This window comes from Eschrichtius robustus, chromosome 2 (assembly GCF_028021215.1).
Source record: "Eschrichtius robustus isolate mEscRob2 chromosome 2, mEscRob2.pri, whole genome shotgun sequence".
Classification (NCBI taxonomy): domain Eukaryota; kingdom Metazoa; phylum Chordata; class Mammalia; order Artiodactyla; family Eschrichtiidae; genus Eschrichtius; species Eschrichtius robustus.
Genome location: NC_090825.1, coordinates 17,571,077 through 17,595,342, shown reverse-complemented (window position 1 = coordinate 17,595,342; position 24,266 = coordinate 17,571,077). Strand labels below are relative to the sequence as shown.

The following is a 24,266-nucleotide window of genomic DNA, read 5'->3' as shown; positions in this document are numbered from 1 at the left end:
CTGAGATGAAAGAAATTTTTGAAATAGAAAATTATGACTATAGTTTGAAATCCTGAATTTGAGATTCTGTGATGCAGCCAAATGGGGATATCAAATAATGGGTTAAACAAAAACTCTACCGGTAACAAAAGTGTTCTTGGCTAGAAAGTACATATATTGTAATAGTACAGAGACAAATAAAATTCACAATACTGAACAAGATCAGTGGCCAGTAAAGTATGGTCCAAGGGCCAAACTACCTATTTTTGTAAATTAAATGCTGCTTTTTAACTGCTACACCATTGGTTTACACATTGTCTATGCTACTTTCACACTACAATTCAGAACTAAGTAATTATGACAAAGACCAGATGACCCACAAAGCCATATTCACTCTCTGGTCATATTTACTCTCTGGTCCTTTACTGAGTAAAGTTTGCTGAGTCCCCGACATAATTATCAAGAGAATATAGAGTTATAAGAAAAGACTGTAAGACAGTGTAGACTAGAGGGATAAGAATATTCTGCATTTAAAAATAAGGCGGAGGGCACAGAAATCTAAACAGAAGATCCAGAAAGTGTTCAGATTGTAAGGAAAAAAAAATAGGGAAGTGTTCTGCTGTAAAGTCCATGGACACAGAGTTTTAAAGAAGAATGAGAGATCGACTGAAATCAAGAAATATAAGGTGAGGGCTTCCCTGGTGGCGCAGTGGTTGAGAATCTGCCTGCCAATGCAGGGGACACAGGTTCGAGCCCTGGTCTGGGAAGATCCCACATGCCGCGGAGCAACTAGGCCCGTGAGCCACAATTACTGAGCCTGCGCGTCTGGAGCTTGTGCTCCGCAACAAGAGAGGCCGCGATAGTGAGAGGCCCGCGCACCGCGATGAAGAGTGGCCCCCACTTGCCGCAATTAGAGAAAGCCCTCGCACAGAAACGAAGACCCAACACAGCCATAAATAAGTAAATAAAACTAAATTAAAAAATTTAAAAAAAAAAAAAAAAAAAAAGAAATATAAGGTGAATAGAGGGGTGGGATAGGGAGAGTGGGAGGGAGAGAGACGCAAGAGGGAAGAGATATGGGGATATATGTATATGTATAACTGATTCACTTTGTTATAAAGCAGAAACTAACACACCATTGTAAAGCAGTTATACTCCAATAAAGATGTTAAAAAAAAAGAAATATGAGGATTGAAAAATAAGTATACGGAAGTCATTGATAAACTTACAAGGGCAATTGTGGTAAAACAATATAAATCCAATGACGGTGGATAGAATTGGGAAACGGGTATTAGAGCAGGGTATTAAATGTATTCAATTTCTTATGGCAGTGGGAAGAAAGATGATTGAGTTGAGGTCTAGAAACTTTTTGCCTATTACCCAGCAGGAGATCAGGGACCATTTGCTGCATTTGCTGTTGTCTAAATGAACCCGAGGATAATGATAATTGCCAACCAGTGCACAATGTACTGCAATACCTGATGGAGAATGTGAGGGGGTTATCAGTAAGCCAAATGTAGATCTTGGTGGGTGAAGTGATGCTGTAGTGGAGGACACTGAGACTATAGTGAAATAACAAAGTGGAAAACAAGAAAGAAAAGTAGACCTTATAGTGTCATCACTCATTCATAAATGCATGATTGGGATAGGAGTGAGGTGCAGAGGGCTTTGACATTTATTACCTATGGTTGGATTTTGGGCAAGTGTCCCCTTTGCCCGGTTTTAATTGGTCACACTACATGAGAATACTTAAAACTTCCCCAAAACCTTACTTTATAGTGAATATTAAGTAGTATCACATTTTACAAGGACAAGAAATATCAGCTTTAAATAAGAAATGTTGAAAGAAAGGGCACTAATCCCCACCAAGCTGCAATACATCTGTCTTGAGTGCCCTGTGAAAAATTAAATGGCTCATAAGAGTAACTATTGATTATTGTGGTTAGAATAAATTCATGCATTTTACCCTACACAGTATCAGACATGATAAAAGTTAATCAGGAAGTCCCACAGTCTAAAGGAATTGATATTCTCACACAAACTTGGTGAATGCTTCCTATTTTATTCTAACTTTGAAAGGAAATGAAGTAAAATTCACTTTTTTATACTACTGTACATCACCGTCCTCCCATTCATGCAGGGTATCTGAATTTGCAAGCATACTGAATCCAGAAACCAAATTTCAATTTCATCACTATTAAAATAAAATGGATTCATTATAGAAATAATAGGATGATGTATTTCTTTCTTTTTTTTAATTATTGGAGTAAAATTGCTTTACAATGTTGTGTTAGTTTCTGCTACACAATTAAGTGAATCAGCTATATGTATACCTATATCCCCTCCTTCTTGGACTTCCCTCCCCACCCCCCAACATCCAACCCATCTAGGTCATCACAGAGCACCGCGCTGAGTTCCCTGTGCTATACAGCAGGTTCCCACTAGCTATCTACTTTACACATGGTAGTGTATTTATGTCAAACCTAAACTCCCAATTCATCCCACACTCCCCTTCCCGCCCTGTGTCCACATGTCCGTTCTTCTCAGAGAAACAAGTCAAAGAAGAATTTAAAACTGTGAAAGTATACACATATTACTAGCTGAGGATGGTTAATTAATATGGCGTAATAGAGGAGCCAGTACGATGACTAAATTTAGGGAATAACTGGATCTGAGACTTTAGATACTTAATGGTAAGATACTTACTATTGAGATATTTACCATCACTTAATGATGAGATACTTAATGGTGAGAAACTGGATGATAATTCCCTAACATTTTCAACAAATGGTTCTGGAACAATATGTTCCATTGCCAACTCATAGTGTTACATCTGGATCAATGAAACTGACAAAGTACAACGGTCCATAAGAGGCTTGAACACAAGACCTCCTGGGTCTTCTAGAAAAGACCTTATTGGCCTATGGGACATCTTTTCCTGGTTTGGTAACGACTGAGGCTCTTGGCTATGTTCACTTCTCTAGGCAGCCTGTCATCCTGTTTGGAATAATTTCTACTATAATCTTGGTTTGCTGTTGCCTCAGACAGATTAACCAGTTATTCTCACAGCCTCTTAATGTTGCAGTCATTTGAGTACATGATGGGTAGCCTACGTTACTCACTCAGGTCCTAAAGGATCAAGAGTTAGAGTTCCTCAACTCTTCAATTCTGGTTCTAGCCCCAAATCCTAGCTCTTTCAGATGTGACCATAGGCAATTATAAGATTTTGCCTGATGGTCTTCACAAGGCCAAGGGAGGAAGATAATTTGCCCTTCCCACACCAGTACATTGCAGTTTCTAGGAGGAGTTGCAGTCAAGAACTCACATCCTTCAGGCCAGCCATGCTCATACACATATCAGCATCCCTAGAGTAAGAATCCCATTCAGAGAACACTTTATACAGTGTCTTGTCTAAGGCACTTTCTCCACTCTGACTCAGTAATTTGTCAATAATGACATTACAAGAAAAAAAAAAAAAAACCCTCAGAACAATAGTAGTCAGGAACATAGACAAAAATTAAAAGAAAAAAAAAATTCTAACAAGGTATTAAAAAATGGAATGCAACAATCCATATACATGTGTAGATAGATAGAGAGAGGGAGTGTATATGTATATAGGTTAGTACATATACATATATTCCTATGCCCTGTTGGCTGAGAAAACCTAGAAGCAGTGACACCCCAGGATCAATGAGCACACTTAGCAGAAGATACCAGTTTCTAGTACCATTCGCCAATAAAAGAAATCAGTCAGTGTCCTTGGAGAAATGGCTGATTCTAGGACTGGGGCAGAAAATAAATGAGTTTGGAGCATCTTTCATTGCCAAAGTAAGGAAGTACTTATAAGCGAAAAAGAAACAATGATGGCAGTATGTCAAAGGGACAGAGAAGCCAACCAAAAGAGTTCCAAATAATTAAAACCAGAAATTTTGAGCCACAAAATAAAATAGTATTGCATTATAAACTTTAATATAAAATATATATACCCAGGTGTCCTAAGTGTTATAAATAAATGATTCAATAAATAAATAAATGGGGTACAATAAAAAATTTTCCATATAGAAAATTTCCAAATAATTTGTGTAAATTCTTCACTCTCAAGGAGGTGAAGCATAACTCCTTAAGTGTAGACTGTGAAAATGACTTTATTCCAAAGAGTATAGTATGAAAAGTATGGAGGGGGGCAAAAAGATTAATTTAACAGTGGAGAAACCTGACAAACTCCACGTTAACATCAGTGGTAATAAGCCATGTTTATGATACATACCTTTGATATAATGTGATAAACAATGATGATTTACTTCTGTGGTTTTCCTCTGTAAGACCCACAACTGCAGTCTATAATGAGAAAAACATAAACAAATCCAAATTGAGGACCACTCCACAAAATACCTGACCAGCTTTCTTGAAAACTGTTAAGGTCAAGGAAAACAGTGAAAGTCTTTGTCACCATTATAACCGAGAGGATCCTAGGGAGACAGGACTACAAATTCAATATGGTATCTTGGATGGGCTCTTGGAATTGAAAAAGGTAATTAAGTAAAAACTAAGTCAATCTGAATAAATACTGAATTTTAGTTAATAATATATCAATATTAGTTAATTAATGGTAACACATGGACTATTCTAATGTAAGACATTAATAGGAGAATCTGGGTGTGGAGTATATGGAAACTCTTTGTACTATTCCACATTGCCTTTTTGTAATTTTAAATCTATTCTAAATCTATTCCTTCTTCCTGGAAATATGTACAATGCAAGCTATGCTAAGGCTATCCCTGTGGGTTTTCATTATCACTATCAGGGATACAAAATCTAGGTTAACAGATGGTACACCGGGGTGGAGGTAGGAAGAAAACTGTGATTGATTGAAAGGAAGTTTACAGATGGATAAGGAAACCAGAAAAGGAAATTATCACTCCATATCTAACTTAGCTTCCCAAAGCAAGATAATGATTTTCTTGGCCATTTCTGTTTGATGTAGTGCTGACTTATGTTCAAAGTTGGAAGAAGCCCAAGATGTCTTTTCCACTGAAAAGGAGAATGTAACTGAAGCCAAATCCTAAGATTTACCCCAAAACAACTTGAATCGTTTGAAGAAAAGACATCAGCCAGTATTTCTTGTTGAATATCCTGATTAACAGCAGTTGAATTTATCACATCTGTAGCATTTCCTTGGTTGTATTATCATAGAGTTTCTTTTATAATCTTAAAAGAAATACTACCTTAGGACTAGACTGTATGCTTTATGCCTGGCAGAGAGCAGCTGGTGCACCATGTGGCCGTGAACCAGGATGGCATTTTTTTAGACAACTGCATGGGTACAAAGCAAAGGGATTTTTACTGCCTGCTCCTCTATCAGATTCTGCTTTGTTCTTAGACCACGTATGAGTATGGAGGGATCATTATAAAAGTGGCTATTGAAACAGCATAACGTCCAAAATGATGAATGTTGGTGATGTAACAGTTAAAGATCAGTGATAATTTGTTTCTGAAACTTCAGAAAAGATATTTATGCAAAGTCATTTTTGCATATTGATTGAAATGCACCTTGAAACACATCTCTGAATATGATCAGCTAACAATTGCCCAGATGACATATTTGTTGAGGGTGCATATAATTTACTTGAATTTCACCATTACCACAAGTACTCAGCACTTTGATGACTCAGCTATCACTTGCCCCAATGTAGTAAGATGTTCTTAGGGCTCTGGAAACTGGATTTGGTATGGACTGGACATGGAAAGGATTTTTCTGGAGGCTCACCTTGGGTATGATAAGACTTGTTAACTTAGATAGGAACACAAGAGGGAGCTATTTTCAAGGAAACTGGCCATGTTCAAACAGTGCACCTTAAGAGGAAGAAAAAGTCTGATCAAATTAAAAGACAGTTACCAGGTGAACTGGTGTCTCAGGCTATATGACCAGCTTAAAATTGGCAAGTCATCACTGATAAATGTGGGTAAACATTCAACCATTATCATCATGACCACATGTTGAACTGCTAAATTAGGGCAATGGGAATTTGTGCCTCAGAGTCTCGAAAGTTAAGTTATGCTGTTGCTTTGCATGCTACACTGTTGCCTGTCATGAATTCTTTCTTAGTTCTTAAAACTAAGCCACCTTAAAACAGGGTGATGCCTGTTTTGTGCTGTGAGATGGATTGTAAATCTGAACCCAAACCACTGCAGCAGGTTGAACAGGGTGGAGACTATTGCTCCATTAATGGAAATATATCCATGGTCTGTGGATCCAGTAATATCATCAAATATGATCACTTAGACCTTAATTCATATTGAAGTCTTCCTTTTTTATTTAAGCAAAACCTTTTGAGAACAGTAATATGTATGCTAAAATGTGTATAAATCATAAACGTATACATGAATTACATGAATGAATTTCATGAATTAAACTTTCTGTGCAACCAGCATCCAAATCAAGAAATGTCATCTTGGGCTTCCCTGGTGGAGCAGTGGTTGAGAGTCTGCCTGCCAATGCAGGGGACACGGGTTCGAGCCCTGGTCTGGGAGGATCCCACATGCCGTGGAGCAACTGGGCCCGTGAGCCACAACTACTGAGCCTGCGCGTCTGGAGCCTGTGCTCCGCAACAGGAGAGGCCGCGACAGTGAGAGGCCCGCGCACCGTGATGAAGAGTGGCCCCCACTTGCCGCAACTAGAGAAAGCCCTCGCACAGAAACGAAGACCCAACACAGCCAAAAATAAATAAATAAATAAATAAATTTATTAAAAAAGAATCTAGAAAATTACTGACCATTGTGTGTGACTTTTGTAACTTGTAAAGACAAAATAGACAGTTTTAATGGACCCGTAAAACATTTAAAATGATTACATTGAAACACAATACTTACAAAATTCTATCCAACCAATGTGGAGGTTTTTTCATGCTGTATTTTCTGGCCAGTGTTTAATTAAATTCAAGTTCATTATACTTACATTTCTATCACAGGACTGTAAGTTCCCAGAGCCGATCTGTCTGTCATAAGCTTTTGGTCATTCCAAGATTAGTCTGAATTTATGATCCTAGTAATGATCATTTAATAGTAGGGACAAACAACTATAGGTAATTGTAGTGACACGAAGGAATAGATGTGTTTTAACACAGCTGCATAAATTGCAAACTATAGAAAATTCATAATTTTAAAAAGTTTCAACTCAGAGTCATTTTTAAAAATGTTAAATATCTAATCTAGAAAATAATCGGGGAATAATGTTAATGACTGAAATGTTATGACCTTTATGTCATATCCCTGAAATATTTTTAACCATGATTTTCTTCTGTAGATGGATGCACGAACTCTGTCATTGAAAATATTGAATGAAACTGACAAGTATACAGGAGGGAGCATATTATAAAAATACAACAAAACTACTTTACTGAATAATACTGAGTTGAAACATTGAAACGATTATTGTCTCTGAGAGCTAAAATCCAGATGATTTGCAGTATCCTATAAATGTATGATGTTGTTGGTTCTATTTATATAATGTACCATTTGACTTACTCTCTTTATGATATTTATATCTCCTTATGGCCAGACTTTTATAAAGCAATTTTTATCAAAGCTGTGAAGAGGTCTTTAACTTTTTCTTTTCAATCATAAACTTTTAAAAGGTGGCAGCACATACAGCGTTGAGTTTTATAAAAGAATCCACATAGAAAACTGTAATTTTCTCCTATTCGATATATTGTGATAAATTCCAAGGATAAATTCATATCCTATTCATATATTCCTATTCGATATATTGTGATAAATTCATTCATATTTTTAAAAACTGGCTTATTTTCATTTTTAAGCATTTTTAATGTTACATATACACATTGATTTTAGAAATAAAACAATGACCAAAATGGTTTTCCATACTAAGTAGATGTTATTTTACATATAGCTTTCTGTTTTTATTGAGATCTCCTGAAATTCAACACTGATAAAGTAAATTACAATCAAAGAAAAAAATATGTAATTAGCACTGTGCAATTTTTCTACCTCTCATTTGTTTATATACAGCATAACCCTTTTCTTTTTCTTTTGGACACAAAGGGAGAAAATTCTTCCTTCAACTCCTTTCACCAACATTTCAGGTATAGTCAAAACTTTCATAAAGAGAAACGTTTTTTCTAACAACTCTTTTTATAAAAGAATAATAACAAGAGACAAGTTTGGCTAGGTACCTATGATAATTTAAATAACCCTTTCTCATCTTGGGTACTTTATTACAATGAATGCCTACAACTGTGAATCAATTTCCCAATTGGAAGGAAAATTTTAAAAAAAAAACCTAACTGAAAAGGACATTAACAACAAAACCAAACAAAACTAAAACAATCTGGGAAAACATGTTGAAGGCTTTCTTCTAATCCATTCTCAGTCAAGAGCATACATCACACTTCTTAGGGAAAAAGGAGGATCCAAGTTATACTATACAATTTTTCTGACTATTCCCACCCTAAAAGGAAAGACAATGGTTATTTCATCCTACAAACAAATTAGGGTTATATAAAGAAATTCAAAATACCAAAAATCTATGTTTGAATATCATCGTTTAAGAGAAGATATTCTGTCAGTTTCAAAATGACAGCTTCATTTTCTTTCACTCAAATAAATGTGAGTCCATATATAGCTCTGTCTTTAGGCATCTTGAAGCTAAACATTTACGCAGTTTTTCTTAAGTTATGGAGAGAGATAATTAAAATCTTTGGAGAATTTAATAAAATATTTTGGAAGGATACAGCTACCAAGATGTTTTTCTAAGCTATAATTTCTGATGCAGCAGTTATGAAGGTCTCTTTTTATAAATCTGAGAGGGTGTTTGTTTTCTTGCTTTTATTTTTTTTAAATAATAAGTGATTAATTATTTAAAGTCATTTGGTATTTAAGAAAAATGCTACCCTGTAGGCAAAAATAACAACAGGATTTATATCTAAAAGACCAAGAAAACATAGCCAAATTCTTCCTTCCCAAACAATAACAACAGCAAAATCCCAAGGTTCACCCTAATGGTCCAGCTTTACCATAACTATTCGTGATGCATTTCCTCTACTGAAATGAATATTTCCATCTATTTATTACGGATACTAAATGTTTAAGAATCTGGGGTCTTTATTCTAGGATTAAGCTAAATGATCATAATTTTTTAAAATATATATTTAAAAAGAAATTGACATGCAGTTATTTAAAATTTAAAAACAATAAAACTACAGTATCAGATAGAACATAGCGCCACATCCCCCAAAATATTTTAAATATTCTCATTTTAACATAAGTTCAGTTTATATTATTTTATATAATGCTTTTAAAATATTTTTAGGAAGTAGCACAATTCACTAGAGAAATCAGGTAATGCAACATAATCATCTCAGTGGAAAGTGTAGTTATTTGTATATAAGTTTCCAAATATTTCTTTCCTGGTTGCACCATGTTCCAGTTTTAGTCACAGTTCATTGAAACTGTAGTGAATGCTGCATTTGTTACAAATGAAACAAAACCAACAAATTTTGGATAATTAAAAACAGTGTCAAAGTTTTATTACAAATATGTTGCCGAAAAGATAACTCTAGAAGTCAATTACAAGATTCTTTTTTCATAAGGATGTTTACAAAAGAGAAACTTTAGATAATGACTGTTAGATTAAAAACAAGGGGAAAATATGTTTGAATAAAATAATAATACATATGGTTGACAGTTACTTGGGTTTGTTGGGTACTAGATTCCCAGAAGTCTTCTTCATACCATTAAATTTATCACAAAATTGCTTAGACATTTTATCAGGAATGCAAAATTCTCCCCCAAAGGAAGTTGCGAATACTGTGAAACATACTATTTCTCAGATCTGATTTGGAAAAAATTTTGTTTGTTTCCAACCTGTTAAGAGAGATTTACAAAATGGCAGGAATCATTAAAGAACTATAGACGTCTAAAAGATACATGCAACCCTATGTTCATAGCAGCCCTATTCACAATAGCCAAGACGTGGAAACAATCTAAATGTCCATAGGCAGATGAATGGATAAAGAAGATATGGTACATATATACAATGGAATACTACTCAGCCATAAAAAAGAATGAAATAATGCCATTTGCAGCAACATAGATGCAACTGGAGATTATCATACTAAGTGAAGTAAGTCAGAAAGAGGAAAACAAATACCATATGATTTCACTTATATGTGGAATCTAAAATATGACACAAACGAACCTATCTATGAAACAGAAACAGAATCACAGACATAGAGAACAGACTGGTGGTTGCCAAGGGAGAGGAGAGTGGGGGAGGGACAGAGTGGGAGGTTGGGGTTAGCATATGTAAGCTTTTATATATAGAATGCATAAACAACAAGGTGCTACTGTATAGCACAGAGAACTATATTCAATATCCTATGATAAGCCATAATGGAAAAGAACATTAAAAAAAAAGAATATATATATATATGTATAACTGAATCACTTAGCAGTACAGCAGTAATTAACACAACATTGTAAATCAACTATCCTTCAAAAAATAAAAAAAAAAAGAACTATAGACATCTAAACTCAGATTAAAATTCCTTCTATGTGAACACAGCCCTACTGCTGCATGAGGGACCCTGGAATAGAATGAATTCTGGTACTTACTCCAGTTGCTGCAAATACAAAATCTTCTACAGTAGGAAAAGTGTATTTCAGTTTTACAACTCTGTTCAAATGTCTCTGATAAACCATGAATAAGAAATTATCTTCGCATTTTTAATAATTATACCTCTAGGTATACTGTAATCAAATTGTACAAGCAGCTTTTGATTATTTGGGAATATGATATATACGCCCATCTTTAAAAATTCCAATTTCAAGTTTAAAAGAATAAGGCTCACACTTGAAAGGGCTACAATAAATGTTTCTATTTATGTATTTTTTGTGTGCCAAAATATTAATATTTTGATTTAGATATATTTTGTTGGCCTTCCAATCCAGAGTTATAGTATCCCACTTATTACATTTTGAGGTCAGTTTCCTTTTCTAACATGGCACAAGAAAATTGGGAAAGGGGAACAATATTTTCCATTCCATTATGATGATTACTGAGATTTCATCGTTGACATGTGAGTGATATGTTGAAAGACAAGTGGGTTCAACCTCGTCAATGCTGGATTTTTTTTTTCCCTTGGCCATGACAGATAGTTCAGCCTATCAAGACATTCAAACTCTCAAACTGGTTGCAAACTTCTACCCTTGATTTTCCATCAAACCCTCCCTATCTTCAACTAACTTCAATATTTCTCTCTTGAATTATTCCAGCTCTATCTCCTTCAAACCCTTGAACCTCTTTCCCTTGATTAGCCTAAACACGCATGGTTCTTCTTCAGGATATCACTGAAATACAAACACCTCATATTCCCCATTCCAACTCTGCCCTGGGCGATGGTCCATATCTCACAACTCAGAGGCTCCACTAGAATTTTGAGATGGGAAATGAATAATGCATCTCTCACTCTTCAACATTTACCAGAGCAAGAACAAAACATATTAATATTTTAAAGATTCACCTAAACAAAAATTTTGTTTAGCACATATATGCTTTCACTCTATTTTTGAAACACTGGTGACAATCCTAGTTTCTAGTAAATCACAGATTAGAATATGGATTTCCGTACATATGCAAATAGAAGCTTGTCATACTAACATAAAAGAGTGATCACATTCCTTTGAAATTTCTCTATCTATACACATTGTACACATGTACTTGTAAGCTGGGCACAAAAAGAATAGGAGTAGCTGCAATCATATATTTGTTTTATTATTTTCACCCTCAACATTGACCTAATGTATTTTTAATTTTTTTCCTTATGTACACAGAATTCTAATCTGAAGATGATCTTTTGAATGACAGAATTTGGATTATGGTATAAAATAACAGTGTTATTAAAGTTGACAGTGTTTTATGACTTCCCTTAACTCATCATTTTCTGAGCATCCTTAATAAAACAAAAACAAAAACTGGTATATTTATGCCACTGAATTACATAATGCAGGTCATTTCTAATGTTATTTAATAGTGACATTTCTAAAACAAAACAAAGCAAAACCACTTAATTTTATTTTCCAATTTGTACCATTTGAAGTTCTATTTTAAGCTATTAGAATAAATCATAGCTAGAATACACACAACTCTATTTTTATTAGTTCAACCATCTTTCTAACAATCTTTCCAACATTGTAGACTCCACACCTGTATTTCCATGATGATACTGGAAAATATAGATTTCCCACAGACCTCAAAACCTTAATGTTTTTCCCTCCCAAACCTTTTCCTCTTCCACTGTTTCTTTTCTATGTAAGTCATATCTACCCTACTCAGTAGAGTTATAAACCTACCTTGCCTGTATTAGCAAACCAATTTCCTTTGTAAACCATTCAATTTAATTGGATCCCCACTCTGTAGCCAGAGAGATCTTTCTAAAATAAAAACCTGATATTATTACTTCTCTGGTTATCTCTTTATACTTTGCAAAGTCTAGCCCAAGGCTTGTAAGAATTGCTTGTAATAATTATGGTAGAGTCTATGATACTGTATTAAATAGACCCCCAAAACAAAAAAACAAACAGTAGTTGAAAAGATAGAAGTATATATCACTAGGTTCTGGTCTAGTCCTTTTTAAGGGAACTTGGTCCCTTTCATTATTCTGTCCAAATATTTCTCAAAGTTTTCCGTTATCTGTATGACTCAAGCAAGTTTCAGAGAGATGTTCCTATTCCAGACTGTGAAAAGTGAAGAAAAGGAATTCTAGGGCCAACAAGTTTGGGTTTAAGGACAATCTGATATTGTCCATGGACAATCTGAAATTGTCCATCTCTCCTTTCACATTCCATTGACCCAAACTTAGTCTGCAACTGATAGTAAATGAAATGAAAACAATGAAATAGAGTGTGTAAATGGAAAGTCTAGCTAACAGCTGGGAAATTCTCTATAAGGAAGAAGCAGAAAATGGATATTCGAGGATTGTTAGCAGTCTTTACACCACACCATCAAATTCAGTTCATCCCTGTTTCTCTCATATTCTGTGTTTCAGCCATTGTGATTCATATGAATTTGCCCTAATTATCTTCACCTTTTTGATTCCTCATGTTGGTCCTCAGAACAATCCTGTTTCCAACTATCAGTTTCTGTTACTTGTAACCAGGGAACACTTCCTAAACCATAGTGTCTCAGAAGGAAAAGCTATGGTCTTTTTTGATTTATGATTTGCTTATATTTGTTTATTTCTTTATTCAAAAGCCCTTTCTTTTTAAATATTTTCCCTTTCAATAATTGAAGTACTTTTAGTTATTGATAATTTTACAAATTATTATCAGAATTAATACATGTGAATGACTTTTATTTTTTCTCAAAGCTAATGAGAATTTTGGTCTATGTTATTCAGTCTCCTATAAGGGCTGGAACATTTTACTTATATCCCTAGATAACCTCTGTTCCAGTTATTCTGGTATTTTTTTCTGGAATGAGCAATTCTAAGATTGGATCTCCATTTTCTGTCTTTCATAAGTATGTCAGCACTTATCCTATTATCTCTATCCTTTCCATTTGATATTGTCAGAATTTTCCTTTCAATTTTATCTTTCATTATCCAGTTTATGAAGTTTGTAGTAAGATTTAAATAATTTTTCTCAAAAATATGCCTTCTTATTTCTCTAATAAAATATTTCCAAAGTTCTGCTCTTATTTTGATAATTCAAAGTCACATTCTTCTCTTTTGTTCAGCAGGATTTTGTTCTATAGGCCTCAAACCACAATTTCCTCCTCTTTACTTGTATTCAATTGAGGTTTTTTTTCTGTGCCATCCCAGTCTTTGCCAATAGATAGGAATCTCTTTCTATTAAACTGCTGCTCAACTTACCTTCTTAAATATACAGGGGGATTAGCAGAATGAAGTCCATAAATTATAGCTCAATACTCAGTGTCCAGCAAACATGGACAATTATAGCTTTCCTTTGCATCTATCTCATCCCTTACAATCCAGTTGCTGGCAACAAAAAGTGGATTATCTAAAACATTAAAATCCTTAATCTTTACTTCTACACAATTCCTTTTTGCTCTCTAGACTTTAACACAATCATTTTTGAGAGGAATATTCTTTCCTGTGTTCAGCATGCCAAGGCTGGTATCTGCTCTCCACTATCTTCCAAGCTACTCCTCCAGACACAGGTATGCACATACATTCATACACATACACACACACATGAGTACACACACACACTCTCTCTCATACACAAACACATGCACTTACACATGAACTTTCCCTGAGTGTCACAATTTCTCCTAGGACATTTGAGAAAACATTCACAAATGACAACAAGTATTATTGAATGCAAAACATGTGCCAGGTACCGTTCAAGGTGATTTGAGTAGAGCAAAGAAGATAATAGTCAAAGATCTTTTATCTAATGAATCTCACATTCTAGAGGTCAGATATAAACAATAAACAGCAAAGAAAAGTATAAAGTATGTGAGAAGATAATACACTTTACAGAAACTATAGACTAAGGCATAAGAATTCTGAGGCTTTGTAAATTTGAAGAGGCTGGTCTGCATATCTTGAGAAAGATGGAGCACAAACTGGAAGGATTAGAGAGGTGTACACGCAGATATGGGGTAGGGAACTCTCCAGATGGAGGGGAAGACCAGTGCAAAGATGCTCTGTACATAAGAAATAGCAAGTAGGTCAGTAAGGCTGAAGTGAACAGAGGCAGAGAATAGAAGAGAATAGAAGAGATGATGTCAGAAAGAGAATAGGAGGTTGTATTTACTAGAGCCTTCTAGGTACCATAAAGACATTGACTTGATTTGGGGTTCAGCTCTTTGTGCACTGGAGACACATGATCTGACTTATGAATTGGAGTTAACAGTTAGGTGACCTCAGAATGAAGAGAAGTATTTACTTTACTTTTATAAAGAAAAAGGAAATTTGATATGTGTATACGTTTAAGGAATTTTAAGGAAATAGTAAAGGTGAGACTAATAAGAACAAAACTATTTCTTGCACCATATACTTTGTAGCTTATTTCAAATTCTGAATTGATTGTACTTTTTCATAGTTCACATATGCCAAAAAGTTTTTTAAAAATTAGGCTTGTTTTAAAATGACTACTATTATAGGAAATTTTTCCTAGATTTATGAATTCTAAAATACAAAATATGACAGTATATAGCTTCCTTACTTTCAGGCTTGTACTAGTATAGTATTTAAATATATTGCTATTAAGTATGACAGTAACTACTTTTACTTATACTTAAGAGTAGATATCTTGTGTTCTGTGAAATAAAAATGTTTCAAATTAAAAAAAAATACAAGGTACTGTCAAGGATTGATTTCGTTAGTAGAGAAACAACATGCAGCTCCTCCAATGTTGCATTTTCTAAAACAAAACACAGTGATGTCATTTCTATTATATTAAAATTCCGAGAAAAAAGGTTTTTATTGATAATCTATTTCATGCAAACTTTATTCAAGTTGCAAAATTATCAGATACAATAATAGATATATTATATGTAATGACTTTTAATATAATTGTCAGAAACCTCAGTATGGAAACCTAATACTATATCTAATCCCCTGTTATCCATAGCAGTGAAAAAATTACTAACCAACTAAAAATATCTTGATTTCTCTTATCTCAGAATAATCTTTTTATTCATAAACAGCATGTTATATTAAAAAAAAAAAAAAAGCAAGCAGCTTTTTAAAATAAAATCCCTGTAAAGGTGATGGAGACATTGAAATTACAATTTTTCGGAAAAGGAAAATACTAGGAAATCAAGAAACATTATTATGCCAAATAGAATGAGAAAGCTCAAGTTCACGCCCACGGATTTTAGTGCACCTATAATGACATGACAATGAATTAAGAGAGTTGAAAAAAATACTTTAGTCAAATTTGAATGTTATTTACAGAGGTAAATTGTTTAGTTATGCATTTTTAGCTAAAAATAGATTCTATCCCTGAACTAGAGTTGGCAATACTTGAAAAATAGAGTAGAAGAGAGAAAAAAATTGTAAAGCATATAAAACTATTACAGGTAATCACTACTTTCAAAGAAGGAATGTTTCGTTAATATCAGACATCATTCTTTTTCCTTTTTCTAAAACTAGTATTTCAAGACTGTCAGTAATCTTTCAAAAGCCACTTAACAATCTGTCAAATAACAATGATAGTATACATTTTATTTGACAGACCAAAATTTATTTGTAGGTTTTTAAAAAATCCCAACTATTTACCTTTATATTCCACACACAAGTGTATTTGGATAAATATGATCTAGAAATACAGTTATTCAAAAAGTTTAAATAATTATACTGTTTATGTGTGTAGAGTTTTGGCATAAACTATGATTCAAAATATGTAAATATCTTAACAATGAAAATTTCATAAGGGATCTACCTCACTTATGCATTTTTCCTTATTACATTCTTTGAGGAAGTATTAGCTCTCTTTTTTATATTTCATCTACTTTGATTCTCCACACATTGTAGTTCTTTAACATAAATGCATACATTACAGTTGGTAAACTGTTTAAATTATTGCTTTCCCTATCATAAGGTTAATTGGTTTTTTGCAAAAACTTGATTTAATTGTTTAATCAATGACATATTATTTTAAGTGTTCTCAGTGATATTAGTTGATGGTTTTAAAATTTCCAATTTCCTCATTTACTTAATAATTTTCTGAACATAAATACTTACACAATAATTCTTAGTTAAAAATATAATTAGAAAAAGATTATTTCAAAGTACATGAGCCAAAAGCATATATATAGTCATCATCTGAATCATTAATCTGTTGAAAGTGGGCTGGGGTAGGAAATAGGTGAGGGAGATTGAGGTACAAACTTTCAGTTACCCAATAAATGAGTCATAGTTATGAAATGTACAGTGTGGGAAATACAGTCAAGAATAATGTAATATCTTTGTATGGTGACAGACGACAACTAGACTTATTGTGGGAATCAGAGTTTAATCAAGGTAATTCCTTTCCCCCTCAGCGTGTGTGCCTGGGAGCTTCATTAAAAGCTCTTCCCCGCTTACATTGTTGTTTTCCAGTTGGTACTGTCTGCCTCCCATTCTTTGCCTTTCCAAACGGGAGCCATAATTGTGTGTACCCAGTGCCTGCTCCATCACTACATTCTAGGTGCTTGTCCTGGAAAGGGAAGATAATTTGCGGTTTACATTTGTAGTTCTGCAGACTAAAGGAAGCCACATCTGGATCTGATGGCACGCAGAGACAGGGACTCTGAACAATAATCACTGACCAGATGGGACTTTATGTTGTCTTTCTCAGGAAGGAGTGAGAGTGTTCCATGTGCGAAAGCAGAATAAAATAATCTGGTAACTAAAATGTTCTGTCAAAGATGATAAGATGTATTCAAATTACTATCTTCTTGGACACACAACAATCTGACCTTCCAAATCTTTCTTGCAGTTAGGTCAGAGACCATATGATTAAATTCTGACTAGTGGAATATAGGCATATGTAATATAAAACACTTCTAGATTTGGCCCATTGTACAACATTACCCTTCCTTTTTGCCCTTAAGCAGGGACTTTGGATTCTGTGTGTTCCAGATCTATATCTGCACGATGGAATGGCCTGATTCCCAAGTCACCAATGAGGAAGGGCCAGCCGGCACCAGACTGTGATATGAGTAGGAAATAAAACTTTGCTGGGCTAATCCACTGATATTTTGAAGCTTATTTGTTATAATAATACAGCCTACTCTATCCTCTCTAATAAAATTATATAAAATATTGATAAAAATACTAAACAAACAAAAGGACAGCAAATCCTCGTGAGAAGATGGTAATAAGAAAACTGCTCAAAAAGCTCCATGTAATTGTCTTCTGCTGTCATTAGAACCAAAACCAGGTTTTTTTGGGTTTTTTTTTCTATCTGTGTTTGTTTTGATGAGTGAGAAGAGAAGAGCAGTTTCTGGTTACATGTTAGCAATGGGAGGATATAAATATCAAATAGCCTCTAGCATTGGCAGAGGCTCAGGAGTGCATCCTGAATTGAAGGATTATTCAGTGCCCTTTTATACAAAAGAATAAATCCTTGCAAAGTACTTTCAATTCAATAACTGAAAAAATGTAGAGAGCAAATCCAACAATTGCTATTACCAACAGCCCAGCTGAGCCCTACTTTCTAATGCCACCAGAAAACAGAAAAAGAGATACCAGTAATTCTCCTGCAAAATGAAGGATGAATGGGAAGAGACACAGTGAACCACCATGAGTGGGATGTGAGATGAGAAAGACACGAAGGAAATGCACAACACATGGCCAAAGATGATACAATAGGAAGGATACATCAAAGTAGCAATCCAATAAAAAAAAAAAAGGAAAAAAAAGGAAAAACAGAGTAAAATAAGACAATAGCAATAATACTGAATATACATCTTAAAGAAATAATTTTAATGAGATACACTCATTTAGATAGAAAAATTCTTATATTTAGATATCCCATATGTACATGCAGAAGAAAGTAAATGAATGGAAAAAAAAGGCCAGAAAAATGTGCGTATAAGAAAGGAGATTATTAATTTTATATCACATTAATTTAAGGAGGAAACATTTGCCCATAAAAACTTAAACTTTCAAATGTTATATAATAGAGTCTATAATGCAGATATAACTGACAAGAAATGTTACATACTAAATAACTTTAATAACAGCAAAACACATAAAGCAAATTAAAATGTGTAAGTAAAAGGCAAAAGACACACAAAAAAAGACTCAATAAATTATCTGTATCTATATCAGAACACTAAAATAAAATAATAGAAGGAGAAAAAAATGAACTAAATAATAAATGTAATGTCTCTAAGCAAATATAAACATTTTAAATTGTGCCATAATTGATATATATATTTTTTCACTGGTATATAGAATTTTAAAAATTGTGGAATGAAGCTAAAAGAGTAATTAAAAAAAAAAGACTTACAACCCTAAAAGCATATATATAAATATAAAATAATATAGGTATATAATATATGTTACATATTCACATATATAATATATATTACACACACACACATATACAGGTATGTGTGTGTGTATACTCCATAAGACGTGATTAGGGGAAATTTTACCAATATTCTGCTGTCATGTCACATATATTTCATGCATCTGATGGAGTCACATGACACTCTAACAATAATTTTTAGCATTTTATTTGTTCACACATAATTTTGCCTCTGAAATTCTTTCAGTGACTAATTTCCTCGTGAAATACATCCTTTATACTTTCCTTTAATGAACTACTGTTAATACTAAATTCTCTGCTTTATTTTACTTGGAAATATTTTATAATATTTTATGATATTAAATATTAAATCATAAATTTTTTTCCTAGGTATGCATTTTCTCACAATTATTTTAAAATATTTTACTAGTTTCTGGTTTCCATTTTTTTCTTTTAAAACATAATCGGTTAGTCTCATGATTCCTCCTTTTTAGATGCTCATTCTCTTCTTTGTGGCTGATGTTAAAAGATATTAATTTAATGATATTAAATTTCTAGTGTTTTTCATTTACTTTATGAGTTATAGCTTTGTTTTCCACTTGGAATACATCATGAGTCCTTAACGTATGGATTCACGTCTTTGTTCAACTTTGGAAATTTATCACAATTTTTCAAATTTTGCTTCTCCTCCATTATTTCTGCAGTCTCCATCTAGTTAGGCAGATTAGGTCTTTCTATCATTTACAGCTCTTAAATCTCTTACATATTTTCTGTGTCTCTCTGCTGATCTTTAACTAAATCAAGAGCTTGAGTTTTAGATTTCCTACTCAATGCTGATGGAAATGTTTACATAGGCTTTTCAAACAATGTCTAAGAGCTGTCCCATGCAAAAGAAAAGAAATCTCTCTTCTGCTCATGGCTGAACGCCGCTGTAGGGTCTTTATATCTCTGGCAATTTTGGTTTTACCCATGTTGAACCTCAAAGAGATCGTTCAATCAGGAGTTTCAGAGGTTTACAGTAGGACACAGTGAGCACATACAGAAAAAGCCAGTGCAAAGAAAAAATGCAGAGACAGTTCTGTATACATAATTGAAAATATAGTTACTCTAAATAAATGAAGTTTCAGAATTAGTAAGAATAAAATTGTACCATATAGTTTCTACAGGGAACAATTCAAAAATGAAATCATTCTGGGTTGTAGAAGGTAAAAGGGTAAAGTAAAATTAGAACAGGCAATTTCAATCCAAGTGAAATCATGTCATAAATTACTAAGAACACAATAAGTAATGTGACAATTCCAGAGTTACTTTAATAATAATTTCAAATAATGATATAATTGTCTTGAATCTTATGTGCCAAATAAAAAAGCATCTGATTTTATAGAGAAGAATTGTTGACAATTGTGAAAACAAATTTTTATATACGAAATAAATATTGACTCATTTGCCTTGATAAATTAAGCAGACAAAAATAAGTATGGATATAAAATAGGAGTGCCATACTGTCAGTACACATTATACTTGAGATCAATCCATGAAGACAAACATATACATTTGGTGCATTTATTTCATTATTTTATATTATTTTTTTAATCACCACATTTTACATATTATATTTTCATTGATGAATACATAGGCTAATTTATAAAATAACTAATATGCTTTTCATTTTTCCAAAACAATTTTTTGCATAATTCATGATTCCCTCATATTTATAATGTGACCACTATTATATGAAAAATTCATGCATATGATTATTTTATCCTCTGATTATAATACTACTGCACAGATTGGTTTTCTACTCTTTAATTATTCTTGTATTCTTGCAACAAACTTCATTTAGTAATGATGCATTATTCTTTTTTTTTTTTTTTTTAAACTTGAAAGAAGGCAGCACTTCATTTTTTTTTTTTTTTAAAGATTTATTGATTGATTATTTGATTGATTGCTATGTTGGGTCTTCGTTTCTGTGCTACGGCTTTCTCTAGTTGTGGCAAGCGGGGGCCACTCTTTATCGCGGTGCGTGGGCCTCTCACTATCGCGGCCTCTCTTGTTGCGGAGCACAGGCTCCAGACGCGCAGGCTCAGTAGTTGTGGCTCACTGGCCTAGTTGCTCCAGGGCATGTGGGATCCTCCCAGACCAGGGCGCGAACCCGTGTTCCCTGCATTAGCAGGCAGATTCCCAACCACTGCGCCACCAGGGAAGCCCTGCATTATTCTTTTAATGCACAGTTTAATTATTTTTACACTTCTTAAAAAAGGATTTTGAAACTATTTACGTTCAAAAGAAAAATTAAAGACCCTAAGTTTGTCTTCTGATTTCTCTCTCTCCCTGTCATTTAAATTTTCCTCCATGGATATATAGTGTTTTTCAATAGGCTTTGTTGCTTTTCTTTTTTCCTTTTTGTCTTATACTCTCCAACACCATCCAAGTGTGAGGGTTCTTTAACCCCTAAATTCTTTATTTCATCCTCCTGTGGTGCTAAACTTTTTGTCTAATATAATGCTCACATTATGTGCTCTCTATAGTGACTGTCCTGAAAGTTGATATGGGCTCAAGGTGGGGATATTTGAATGGTCTGAGCTTCCTGGATTCTCCTATATCCATAGCTCTCATACCACTTTCAGTTTCCCAATGGCCTTTTCTGATCCTGATGCATGCCTTCTCTAAAGTTCAGACAGCAATGGATCAGGCATCCGTGTTTTGCATCATGCATGTCTAGGGCTTGGCAATTAGGCACGTCAAGGCCTGTCTTTGGTTTAGTTCCCTTATTCATTATTATATCAGTGTTTTTTGCAAGTGTCAGTATTTTAACTTCAGACAGAAAGATAAAATCTTCAAAATATTAGCAAAAATTGGAATAGCAACAAATGTACTTAAATCTTCAATGAAAGGAGAAATCAGTCATGATCAGTAGCCACAAACTATGAAGAAATGTAGTAAAAATTGTGTTGAAGCAAAGCATGAACCCATGTTCCTACAAATTTATTTCAGTGCAGAGTTCCTGGAAATAGAATATGTTTCATGAGGGGTAGTCAAGAAATCTTCCTTCATATGGCCAGATGTGTCTCTACTGAGGGATTTTGTAAAGAGTGGCAGAACCAGATTAAAAAAAAAAGGCAAACAAATTTTTTTTTTTTTTTGGCAAAATAGAAGACAGGATACAGAGATTATGGCCTACACTCCTGTCACTAGCCGGTTTAATTAGCTGAACAAATGTTACTGTGCAATAAGTTCATAAAAACATTCTAAAATATACATCTGCTGCAGGAAAGAAGGTTTCTTTACTCAGAACAATACCTAGAGTATATAGGCTGGTTTAGATATAGAGGTGGTGTGTTGGTGAGGAAATTTTCATCCATGACCTAATCCCCAGAGTGATCACTGGAAAATGGTCATCATAGAACCTAAGTAAATTAATTGCATGAAAATAGTAAGTAAGAAAAATGGATAACATAGGTGAAAAAGTTCAAATAAAGATAATTATACCATGAACTATATGAAAATTGACACACAGTCTGCAAGCAATCAAAGAAATAAAATAACATTTGAGCTTATTAACCATGGGATAAAAGATGATCTTAAAAATTGGCATTCAAATTTTGAAGTGGCAAACGGAGGAAAGAGATAGAAATTACAGGAACAAAAGCTCCAATTAAAAGCAGCACGTTGTCATGGGGAAGGAGAAAAATTATGAGTAAAATGAAATTTTAGAAAGATGAACTTGATTAAGACATATTAAAGAAAAAGTCACTAAGAAGACAGAATATGAATCTCAGATATACAGGATATGAGACTTGGAGGAAGAGATTAAAATAAATGTCTGGAATACCAATAGTGTAGAACTGGTTCTTAATTGTCTTTGTTAGACCCAAGGAATGTGTGGAATATTCTATTAATGGCTGTCCTTATAATGTAAGATTTTTTAACTGATTTTCCCAAGGCATTAGGAAATATCATACATGATATCCTGTAAAATGGAGCTTTTAATACATTTGATTCAAATATTAAGTTCACTCTATCTCTCCTCTTCTGCAGGCTAAACTTACTTGTTCCTTCAACTACTTTTAATGAGACATGAATTTCAGGCTGCTTCTTCAGAACAGGTAACAGATGTTTCATGAATTTGCTCTAGGTATTATTGTTACAATTGGGTGAACAAAACAGAACATAAATATTTCAGGGCTAGTTTTATAAGGCCACAGAATAGATAGGTTTATCCTCTCTTTAACTCTTAATATTATACAACTATCAATGTCATATCTCATACCTAAGTCATGGAAAATTTAAATCTTCCAACTCTTCTGATACCTGTGGCTGCTAAGGCATGTCTTATGAATCCTAAGCTTTTGAATTTTTTAAAAAATTAAGGAGAAAACTCTGTTTGTACTTGTTTGATTTGCCCCCCAAAATAACTACAAACTATTTTTGAGGTTTTGCTATTTTACAGTCTCCATTTATATTGTGCTTTAACATGTTTTATCACTTTTGGTTTTAGTGACTCTTCAATATTCATTTGGTTATTTGGTTAATGAGGGAATGAATGAAAAATTTTAGACTGAGCGCTCTTTACAACTCATTAGAATTAATATTCCAAATAAAAACAAAATATAAAACTAACATTCATAAAATTAATCTTATTTTTTCATATTATGAGTCATATGCTGTTTTAAAGTTGTCTTGTTTAAAGATAACTTTGTTCTCCCTCATTGTATTCTAGATCATTTCCAGAATATGTTTTAATCTAAATTTATCATTAAACTTAAAAAAGAAAACAATTATAAAATTATTTATCCCAACTCTGTTCCTTCTGCTATCATGGCCAGTGTCAAGGTAATAAAAACACCATTCATATTCATTGTATTTACTGATACTCTGGCTCCATTTTTATCTCATTCCTATAAATTCACTACTTTTTTCTTCTTTCTCTTCCTTACCTGCATATATTCTGAATATAAATTCTGCATAAATATATATATATTTTTTGTCAAGTACTAAGTACATAAATATAAAATTGAAAGTTTTATTATACTAATTTATTTTTATGTATTGAGCTATGGCTAGGTGCCAGAAGAGGGACATATTGATAAACAGGACATAATTTCTGTTACATGAACTCACAATATAGTGGGAAAGAGAAAGTAATAATAAACTTGCACTATAAACTATGTTATTATTAAAATGTCCACTGCGCACTATAATAGCCTAGAGACTAAAAAATCAATGAAGAATTTTCAGACGTGGCATTCTTTGTCCTGCTGGTGAAGATGAATAAGTCT

General features: G+C 33.5%; 1 long non-coding RNA gene across 12 annotated transcripts in view; it reads right to left on the bottom strand.

Annotated features, from left to right (window-relative positions):
- LOC137759205 (uncharacterized) overlaps positions 1-24,266 on the bottom strand; it is a 520,553-nt gene that overhangs the window by 334,202 nt on the left and 162,085 nt on the right. For all 12 annotated transcript variants that reach the window (XR_011073052.1, XR_011073057.1, XR_011073048.1 and 9 more), the window contains exon 2: positions 4,247-4,317. This is a non-coding gene — a long non-coding RNA (uncharacterized lncRNA). The remainder of the gene's footprint in view (positions 1-4,246; positions 4,318-24,266) is intronic.